Source organism: Strigops habroptila, chromosome 2, assembly GCF_004027225.2.
Source record: "Strigops habroptila isolate Jane chromosome 2, bStrHab1.2.pri, whole genome shotgun sequence".
In the NCBI taxonomy this organism is placed as follows: domain Eukaryota; kingdom Metazoa; phylum Chordata; class Aves; order Psittaciformes; family Psittacidae; genus Strigops; species Strigops habroptila.
Window position 1 is genome coordinate 74,144,788 of NC_044278.2, and position 11,474 is coordinate 74,156,261.

At 37.4% G+C, this 11,474-nt stretch overlaps 1 pseudogene; it reads left to right on the forward strand.

The window, feature by feature from the left end:
- The first annotated feature begins 8,303 nt into the window (after positions 1 to 8,303).
- Positions 8,304 to 9,283, forward strand: LOC115603609 (annotated as a pseudogene).
- The last annotated feature ends 2,191 nt before the right edge of the window (positions 9,284 to 11,474 follow it).

Genomic DNA, 11,474 nt, shown 5'->3' on the forward strand with positions numbered 1-11,474 from the left:
ACCATAAATTCCTGCACTGCCTGGCAGGTAGCCTAACTAAAAACCAAGATAGGAAAACTAATGTTCCATGAAAATTGATATAAAGAGAGAAAAAAACCATATAACTAAGAGCTAAAATATATTCTGTTTCTCTCTAAGTTTTCTTTTCATCATGATCTTTGTGATAATCCCAAATACAACTATTTGAAGAGTTGACAAATACACTCTAGATGTCTCATCTTCTTTCTAGAATAAGGAGAGAAAAGAATCATTCACAGAAATCATGTTTACCTTCCCTCTCTCTTCTCAGAGGAGTTTTATTCTTTGCGGAGAATTTATGTATGTTTGTATGTACGTATTTATTTATTTATTTGCAGTAAGTACTATCTGGAGTTTACGGCTACATAATAAGGGCTTTCATTTACTCTTAGTTGCAGAGTATATTTGTACAGTGTTTATGCACTTTCTTGAATTTGTAGGAATTGAAGAACTGTGCTGGCTCATGACTTGTCTGTCAGCCAAGTTTGAAGCTTATAGCTCCCAAGATATATTTCTTCACTACTGTAAGGTGTTTAGATGCATGACTTTCTAAGACAGAAGAAGTTTGAATCAATTTCACGTAAGTGTACTTTAATACTGTGATGGGCACGAAAACTCACAGTAAAAAATATCTGCATCTTCTATTCCAATGTATCTGTTGCTTTTTGTCATGATTGTGTCTATCTGCAACAGAAGTTGTAGAAGTAAGGTAATTTTCTGCTTAGAAAATTAAGTTTGTTTAAGCTTTTTTTTTAAATGATGTGCTTGAGCTAAAACATAGCTTTACTATCTATCTGTGGTAAACAATTTATTGCATTAGTTGGTACTTAAAGTAGGATATTGAAGTGAACAACCAATAATAAAGAATACGTTTGAGAAACAAAGGAGTTCAGCCTCTTGTAGGAAACAATGAAAGCTACATAAAGTACTGATTTTTGGGCTGGGCTAGGATAGGGTAAGGCTAGGATACAAAGCTTTGCTACTTCTGTGCTGTGAGCTCCACATCATCTGGCAGATTCCTGATGACCGCTCTTTACCATACAACTGTTAGCTGTAGCCAATTCTGCTCTATCACGCACATAGAAGATATTAGAAAATACCCAAATGCCTAAATTTGGTAAAGTACATCACTTGTGTGTTTAAGAACTTTACTGGATCAGGACCAGAATCCTGAGTGACTTAAGGGACTAAACAATTGCACAGATCATGGAAAAGCTGAGAATGCAGTCTGGGAGTTTGTGTCTTATACTGTTAGCGTTCAAATCAAAAAGATATTTTCTCTTTTTTTTTTGGTAGAGCTGTACTCCTGTCCATTGACAACATTGTTTAAAACCAGTAACTAACAAATTCGTTTCAATTTTAGATAGATGAATTACTGACAATATGTTAAAGTTATGTACTAAACAATGCAACTCAGAGCAATGTAGGCAATCCATTGTTGATCCTCAAAAGCACACCAATAAGTGACAATTCTGTTTTGATTTTGTGTCGATTTTGGTTTTTGTTTAATTGGCTGGTATGTCTCCAATCCATGTAGTTCTTTTAAATTTCTAATAACTTGATTTAACTTTAACCATTCAGTTAATCACCTTACAGTTCTAATTTTCTCAGAGCAAATTAACAATTATGCTTTCCTAACAGTGAAAACTATGTAATAAGGCCAACCTGCAAATTTTTTATGTTTCATTTTTCTCTTGCAAAACTTCCCTGTGAACTTAACATTCTTCTGCTCTCTTTCTTCACTAGTTACACCTTCAGTGCACTGTACTGGGATTTAATTTTTCCAAACATAAAATGAATTAATTGTAATCAACATTAGCAGCTTTTGTATTCAGAAAAGGATCAGCTGGAAATTGTTTGTTTAGGTTGGTGTATTCTTCGCCAAACCTGTTCCAATTGTTTTTTCATTGCCTAAATCACAGCAGTGGGTGTATTGAACATTTACTAACTTTGTATCAACTGAAAGAGACAAAATGGAAGAGGATAGCAGACTGATTAGAAAATAGAGATTATCAGATATTGTACTCCATACATATCAGACGAAGAAAAACAATACATTTTTGTATCCATCTAAGAGGAAATATTATTTACCATACAATCATAGAATAGTTAGGGTTGGAAAGGACCTTAAGATCATCTAGTTCCACCCCACCCACCACGGGCAAGGATACCTCACATTTATTTTACATTCATTTGCTATTAACATTCAAATTGAAGTTCTAGCAGTTATAAAAGCCAAACTCAAATCAGATGGTGTTTTAAAGCTGTATATAGCCTTCCATGGAGGTATATATAAAATTATAGGTTAGGAACTTTGCTATCTGAAGGTGCTGCCATTTTGAAGAAGATGAGGAAAAGTATTGTAGGGCTGAGCATTTATTTGCTTTTTATCTTTGTATCTGTTTTACTTTACCCATGTTTACATGGTGATTTGCGAACAGATACAGGCAAGCTCATGAAGTGTTACAGACCAGCCTGTCGCTAGCCAGATGCTTGTCAGCTCCAACCAGGAAGCCTTGAAGGCATGTTATCATGGTGCTGCAGCTAAGCTTCTGCCTCTATGCACAGCTTGTTATTCTGGGATTGGCACAGCTCTGTTCGTAGCTAATCAGCTGTTTGAACTAAAAATAACTTTGGAAAAAACCTGCAAAGTGTCTCAGTGTATCCTGAGACAAAAAAAGGCTACAGGTGCTACTACTTGGGTCCTGATTAGATCACTAATGTTAGTACAGCTGGAGAAATGGAGGTAACTGTCTAGGATCTGCATTCAAAAGTAGCTGACTTTGACAGAGATGAATGGGGGCAAATTTGTTACTGGAAAGCTAAGCCTAACACAAGCAGATGCTTTTCGTTTAAGAGATGAATTTAGGAGTTGTATCACTTTGTTAATTCTAAATGTGATCAGCTAACTTCAGGCATCTTTTATGCTTATGTCCTGAAGTCCTTTGTTTTAATCTGAAAAGGGGGGAGTGAGCGAGCGGCTGTGTGGTTCTGAGCTTCTTGCCAACCCTCAGTCTACTAACTGGTGGAATGAAGAGGGGGATAGGAAGAGAGAAAACTTGACACTGTGCAAGCGCTCTTTAGCAATAAACAAACATCAATGTGTTATCAACACTGTTTTAGCCACAGATCCAAAACACAGCACCATATGGTCTGCTATAAAGAAAATTAACTCCATCTTGGTCAGAACCAATACAAAAAGTAGCCCAAAGGTTCCACTTTTCATCTGAAAAATGCCAACAATTTTTTAGCAACTCAAATACCTCATCTTTACATACTTGATAATAATCCTCATATAGCCTGCACAGAAATACAAAGAGAGGAAAGGAGGCAGTTGGATAGAGGACCACAGAAAATGAAGGCTATGGTACGAACATTCTCTATTTTATTCACGTATTCATCTGAGAGATGAAGCAAATTTTTACCGCGAACATTTTACAAGTTTGCATATGAATACTTGCTATTAAATAATTCTAAGTTTTTCTAATTTTTATATTTATATATATTATTCAGTCATATCTTCTAAGAGATCTTTAATTTCTGCCCTATGGTTTATAATCTTAGAAAGTACTTGTCTTAGCTTCAGTTTGAAAATTAGGAAAAAGCGAATTGTTCTACAACTGCTGTAAAATCAAAGAGCTCCATTGATTTTACTGCAGCTATACTACTTATGCTCTCTTCATCTATAAGTATTTACTCTCACTATAGCTCTCTAAGAGAAGACTGAAGAGTCCAAGTCAGTTTGTTCAGGTTTTCTCTGTAGTTCACGGATATAGATGGGCACTTCCAAATGGTAGCTCATTTAATTGTATGGAAAGTAAAATCTTCTAGATGTTCCTGTGTCAAATGAGCTTGATAACAACTTAAAACTTAAAATTTATCTTTAAAATGGCTAAAGTTGGATCAGATAAAGCCCACTTCTGCTGTTGTCTGTAATCTATGACTCTATGTATAATGGAAGAAGTGCATTTTATTCTCTCTTACACCACATTCTCTGTTCTAATACTATTGCTTTCCAGAGACTTCTGGAAGAAAATGAAAAACAGGATTTAGGGTTATTTTTTGTCAAGAATATTTTTCCTGACCCTTTCCATGATGAATTTTCATCATTCCTGGCACTTAGAGGTCAGTTTCAGAAATTCTGACACAGTGTAAGGAAGCAGGTATTATCAGCAGGGGAGTACACACAGAACATAATGACTTTATATTCATATATAACTTGAATATTCTTCTGAAAATAAGTACAAAGAGTATCATAACAAAATAAAACAAAAACCCAAGGAGGAGAGTACCTGGGAACTTCAATCTAACACTTTCATATATGTAATGAATGCTGTTGGTTTAATAAAACATCAGCTATCAGATTTATGATAGTTGTAAATGCCAATAAACTGTGTCTTGGTATGCTTGTAAATGTACTTGAAAATGTACATCGTGCAGGGTAGGCATAATTTACTTTCATAAGAACAGGATCTTGAAGTTCTCAGCCACTTATGTTTAGAAGCATATAAAGGATTTACGTGCTGTAAGACATCTTTGTTGAAAAGTTTTGGCTTCTGTATTTCTCTCTAACATGCAAACACACATGAAGTTTGGGGGATCTAAAAAATAAAAGAAGACCTGCACTACAATTTTCATGCATATACTAAAGCAAGTTAGTTTGCTAGAGCAAACTATTAGCACAAACAAACAGTAACACCCGAGGACTTCAATCGTGATAAGAGAGGAACAAAGCTTTATTCCAGAAACTGTATAAACACAGAACAATGGGAATGATGAAGAAAAGATGCAGATAAATGTCAAAGTTTCTGACTTACTCACTAAATGCCCTTTTGCTGAGTTTGGTAGATGGATCTCACAGGAGCAACCATATTGACAAACAGCAAACCCAGGTGAGAATGGAAGAAAATATCCATTGTTAGAGCAGCAAGACGAAGAGCTGACAGGAAAAAATTCAGTCTTACACAGCACCTTTCCAGGTCAGACTTACTGAAGTTAGAGCATTTAGGTATGAATTTTTAATTTTTCTATAGTACATAAATACAGCAGAAATCACAGGCATAAGGGAATTTGACCATATGAAAGAGCACTGTAATCACAAATCATAGAATCGTAGAATCATAGAATAGATAGAAGGTTTGGGTTGGAAAGGCCCTTAAGATCATCTAGTTTCAACCCCCCTGCCATCTGGCAGGGACGCCTCACACTAGACCATAGTCACCCAAGGCTCTGTCCAATCTGGCCTTGAACACTGCCAGGGATGGAGAATTTACCACTTCTTTGGGCAACCTATTCCAGTCCTCACCATCCTCACAGTAAAGAACTTCTGCCTTATATCTAACCTGAACTTCCCCTGTTTAAGTTTGAACCCATTACCTATCACTACAGTCCCTGATGAAAAGTCCCTCTCCAGCATCCTTGTAGGTCTCCTTCAGAAACTGGAATCAAGGAAGTTAGTAAGTTTTTGATCATAGAATCTCAAGATTTGTGACTGAAAGCTGAATAAAATACCTGCAAAACCACCAAACCAAAAAACTGCACCCCTGATGCTTTTTCTTTGTCTTTACTGATCAGGCACAAGGAGGACAAATTATAAGATATTGATGTGGATGTTATGAAACCTTCTTTCTCTCTGTTGATTGTCAGCAAAGCAATATGAAGAACTCCCACTAAGCAGGGATGCAATATACAGTCATTTCAACTACAGCCATGTGAAGTAGTCTGAGGCTTCCAGGCTATTGTAAAACTAAATGGGAAAGAAGTAGTGGAAGAAGCTATTAAGATACTTAAAAAGTGCTGTTCCAAGATAATATAAAAATTATAGATGTCATCATTACAATTTTTTAATTGAACATGGGTATTTTCAAATAGATTTAAGCACAATTTAGTAGGATCTTCGTATTGTTTTGCTCTTCATTGAAACATTGAAATAAATCTGGGAAACAGTTATTGATAGAAATTGAAACAGTAATATGTCAGCTGGAAGATCAGTAACAGGAGAAAGAAAGGATGCTGTTTTACTAAATAACTGAAGGAGAAAATAACAAATGCAACTACAGGCATATAAGATATATTTTACCTCATTAGACAAGAAATGTGTCTGGTAAAGAATTCAAATTTAATTGGCTGAGAGAGCTAGATCATTTTCTGACAAAAAAAAAAAGAATTAGAATCTTGAATTTTATTAGCTAACAATACTGGTGTTATTAATTACACTTTGCACAGTTTGCAAAAAGCAAGCAAACATTTCTGTGGAAAAGGGTGCTTAAACACTGCAGTTGAAGCAACATTTCATTTTTTATCTTTCCACAGAAACTGTCCTATGAAAATATACCTAAACATTTTTCTTAACTTAAAAGATAGCATGGAAAGAGGGTATGTACCAGCCAGCAGAAGTCTTTGCTAAGATGAGTTTTGCTCAAAAATGTCACATGGCATTTCTTCTAAGGTTCAGCTTTAAAATTTCTTCTGAAGTGTTATCAGAACTCATTTGTAATGAAAAATATAATACTTCTGTTGCTTCGTTTCTTTTAGAATGGAGTCACAAAGGGCTCCAGCAGCTATGTCTGATTGAATCTGAATAGTCCAACCAGTCGAATCATTAAATTTATTACCTTGTAAAAATTCGCAAGATACATGTCCATAAATGTGAAAGCGTGTGTCATGTGTGAAGTTGGAACTTTGCTCAAACCAGGCCATAAGATTTTAGTCAATTCATCACATTGTCATAGTCTGACAAGCCATTTATCAGACTCCATAAGAGATATAGCAATAGAAATAACACAAAATGCTGAAAGTCAGTTTCAGATTTGTGCTTTATATTTTCAATTAACACCCTTGATTTTCTGTGAATACAAAATTTTGCCTAGTGTGCAGCATACATAAGTGCTCAAGCACTTCATTGCTGGAGGCCTTATTTGTGGCTGTATGTGAAAGGCATTCTTTAAAAGTGACATTTTTCATCTTTTGGTGATGTAAGAGATCAGTGAAGTTACTTTAAATAGAGACTTAGGAGTCTAAATATCCCTTATTTCTGTCTTGTTTCCAGCATTACCTAAGCCTTCATGTAAGTGTCTAGTATATTGAAAAGTTCTTGCTTAAATATCTATGCTCAGAAGTACTTTGGTCTAAAGATATATTAACTTCTTTCTCACATAAAGTCTGTTATATTCTAGAATATGTAGGATTCCAGTTATCCTTGGCACAATATGTTTATTTTTTCTCAGGCTGCATTTTGTTTGTAGTGATGCTGATCTTTTATATGTAGGAGATTAATAGTTAGAATGTTGTCCTGGAACTAAAATGACTTTTAAGTCAGTTTTAAAGATGCATCCTCAACATCTCAGGAAAATAATATTTCATTTAAAAAGAATAATTCTAGGCAAATATATGTACTGATTATACCCAGTTCTTGTGCAATCAAGAATGCAGAGTAACTAAGACCAGAAATAAATTGTGAAAGAGGAACCTTTCTACTTCAGTGCAATGACTTTTTAAAGATTTAATACTTACAAAATAAAAAGAAAGTTTAGTGCATCATTATAAATGGCTCACAAAGTTCTGCCCCTCAGTTGCCTTGCCTTGGCAGGGGGATTGGACTAGATGATTTCCAGAGGTCCCTTACAACCCTAATGATTCTGTGATTCTGGCTCAGGCACTCACACGAAAGGGTTCTTTTCTGGGGGCTGTATTGCTCATAATGGTCTAACACATCATGAATACTCAAGATGCACTTATTTGACATTTCCTTTCCCAGAAGAAAACTCAAACCTTTCCTGTTAGAGCTTTTCTGTAAGTTTTCCAGGTCTAAATTAGAATTTATGATTAAATTAAAAGGAATTTCTGAGACTAATTGCATAAGACAAAGTCTGTCTACAGAAGTGTCCTGCGCATTCCATGGCATATATAGACCAGCACATGTATGGAAACATAGAGAAGAGATGCGTGATGTGGCTCTGGCACCTGAGACATTGCAAAGGATGGGTCACTGGGGCCATCATGAGGGGCAGCAGTGGGCAAGTCATGAGGGGCAGTGCAGCCTGGGCCAGCGGTGAGTGCAAGTGTACATGTGGCAGGAGGCTGTGCAGAACAAGGGCTGGGACAACATCACTGGCTTCTGGAGGAGTTCTCACCCTGGAGTGAGGGTCCAGCCACCCAGGGCAACACCTTGGACAAGACATGGTACCATACAGTTCCTTTGCCCCATCTCCAAACTCTAACCCCCACCGCCAGCTCCCTCCTGCCCAGCCCCACTGAGGCCCCTTCTCTTCTGTCTTCCACAGGCCATGGATGCCATTGTGTTCCTCATCCTAGCTGTGCTAGGCATTGTCCAGAGCACACTGCTGAGTTCATGAACTCAGCTGCTACAGGATACAGAGCAGATCTAGGAGAAGAACAGAGAGGCTGGGAAAGTCCTGCTCCTTGCTGCCTTCCAGCAATGGTGGTTCTGGGCCTGTGCTCTTGGGGCAAGAGCCTTGGTCCTGCTCCTGTGGCTCTACTGGAGGACCAGGAAGAGAAGCTGTAAGCGAGAAAGTAACTGCAAGCAGGACAACCATGGAAGTCCAGAGAAGGAGGAGGAGAGGGAGAAAGAAGAGGAGGAGGAGAATAGGGTAGAAGATGATGATGATGACTTTGGTAATGCACATGATCTGGGCCAGTTCTGGACTGGTGACATCCAGTGGCCTGTGCCATACAGGGCTGAGATGTGCAAGTTGGTGGAGGATCTGGTAGATGAACTTCTTTGTGCCTGCCGAATATTTTGCAAGCATACCTTCAAGCCGCAGCTACAGCCAGCCATTGGGATGGGCTGTGTCTATGAAGGCTGGAGTGTCTGGGAGGACAATGTCCTCTACCGCCTGCCTGTGCCCCTGCAGCCTCCCCCTGGGCATCACTTTTGTTTGGAGCTGGACACCGCAGAGGAGGTGCTGACCAACGCCTCCTGCCTCCATGTGCAGCAAAAGCGTGTGTACACCAGGGAGCAGACGGTGGGAGACATGCTGTGCTTCCTCCACCACCATGAGGATGATGTGAAAGCCAGCACTCTTTACACCATCTCTTACTTGGACATCCAAAAAACTGACTGCTGGTTCCAGATGTTGGTAAAAGACACCTAGAAGGTTATGCCTTTGTCACTGTGCTGCCAGCTGACAATGCTGACATGCTCCTGCAAGCTCCAGCTAACAAACACCTCCAAGGAAACCCTGTCTATTGAGGTGATTTTGGGGTCCAGCTAGGTGACACCAACTTCTTTCTGAGCCTTGAGTAGGCAAAGGCCAGCTTGACCACCAGCATGGCGTGGTGGGAGAGCTGTGATGTGGCTGAGATGCACCACCGCACATGGCCAGTACAACATCCTCCACCACAGAAGAGAGAACTTACTCTAACAGAAAGAAATAGATGAATAGGTAAAAGGTAAATCTTGTTCTTAGGAGCTAAGGAAAAAAAAAAATTAAAAAATTAAAAATCCTAAATTTAGAAAGGAAGAATAACTATTTCAGTTATTCCATTTCTAAAATGTAGTCTTGTCTCTTTTCTCGTGCTGGCATTAGAAGTTGTCCTTGTAGCATACTTATCTATCATTGTCTGTAGGTGTTTCATCAGGTTTCGTTTCTCCTCCAGTCCTTCAGATTAAAAAACATGGCAAGAAAATTCCAACCCAAACCTAAACTAAACTGCACATAATAAAAAAAGCAACCTTCTCATCCTGTTGCCCTGAGTCATAACACTTGGAACATTCTACCTTTTCTCCTGGTTTTGTACTCCAGGCAAAAAGTTTTTCAGTATTTTGTTCCCTTTAGTAAGTCTTGATTCTTGCTCCTCACATCTTTTCTCCATCTTCATGCTGCTCCTCTTCAGCTCAGTCTTTATTTTGCTTCACTCTATACTGCTAAAGCTGTGTTTGGAGCAGCTGAAACTAAGCCCTCACAGCAAAAGATCCATGAACTGTGAAGTGCCTATCAAGACAAATTCACATTGTGATTTTTTTTTTTCTTACTCTTTTCCTCTGGTTTTCTAAAAATAGCAGCAGAGATAAGAAGATAGATACAGATCTGATTTCCTTGGTGTCATTGTAGAGCCAGAGTGAAGTATATCTCTCTCTTTTTCTGGCAAAAAAGAAGGAGGAGACACAAACAAACCAGCAGCTAGGGCCACTTGACTATCTCAACTATTCTGAGTAATGTGGATGACTAACATGCTTCAGTAATTTCTAATATTCTGCCCCTCTTTTCAAAATTACCAGTGCAAAATGTCAGAGCTTGCTGTATGATAACAATCATATTTCAATATAACTTTCCACTTCAAAGCTCTTTGTTGGAGAGTGGAAGGAATCCAATACTGTAATATAAACATAAAACAGTCTTAATATGGTTGTGAAAGCAACCATGTATTTAAAGTGTACGTCCCAAATTTTATTTGCTCTTCCCCTCCCCCATTGTTTTTCATCACAGCCAGTGCAGTAGAGCATAGAGAGCTATGAACATCAAAAAGGTACCCATTAAAAACCACATCTAATAAATATATCTTGGACAGAGCATCACCTTCTAATGAGAAGATATTTGTCAAAAATATTTTCACTAGCTCTGGTTACTCAAAATAATCTGAGTACACTCAAAATAATCCCCATTGCTTCCCCATGAAGAAATCAGCATCCTGAGTTGTTATATATTTTGAGATATACAAGCAAGAATAATTTCTGGAATATGGTGTGTTAGGATACCACATATTTGCTAGATTTTAGATAATAATTTCTAAAGCACTTTGTTTAGAAATACTACTAAGTCTACAGTTATTATTCAACTAATTATTATACAGTATGCAAAGTGAATAAGAGCAAGGACAGGCCATAAAATTGTTGATGTTTCTTGAAGAGGAAAGTCAGAAGTATGTGTTACATTTTTCTTTTTTCCTTGTGTTACTGCCCATTTTATAAAACCAGCATAAATTTATCAGCATTTAAATAATGCTTAAACTATTCAGCATCAGTTTTTTGGGTTTTTTTTAAGTAAGATTTAAAATGTAATGTAAAAGTAGAGAACTTTGACTCATCCTTAATATGAAGACACAATTACACCTGTTTTATCACAGGGGGTATTATTTTATCTTCAGTAATTTGTCCCTTTATGATTATTGCTATCAACATAGCATTTTGAAAAGCTGTTTAATCCACTTCAGATTTTGAAGTGGTACCACAATAAATCTTAAGTTATTGCTATAAGTGATTTTGATGTCAACAATTCTGGGTTTAACTTATCAGATTAAGTCTTGTAATGGAGAAAATGCTAGGAAAACCATCAGAATGCGAGGAAAAAACCCCTGACATTATAAATACTAAAGCTACCAGCATGCAAAAAAAAGTTTGGGTTGGACCACAGTATTCTGCTTTAAAGCTAGAGAGAAAAGGGAGAGTCAACATATAGCATTGGTAGTGCTAAAATTAAACAGTATACTGCTCAAAG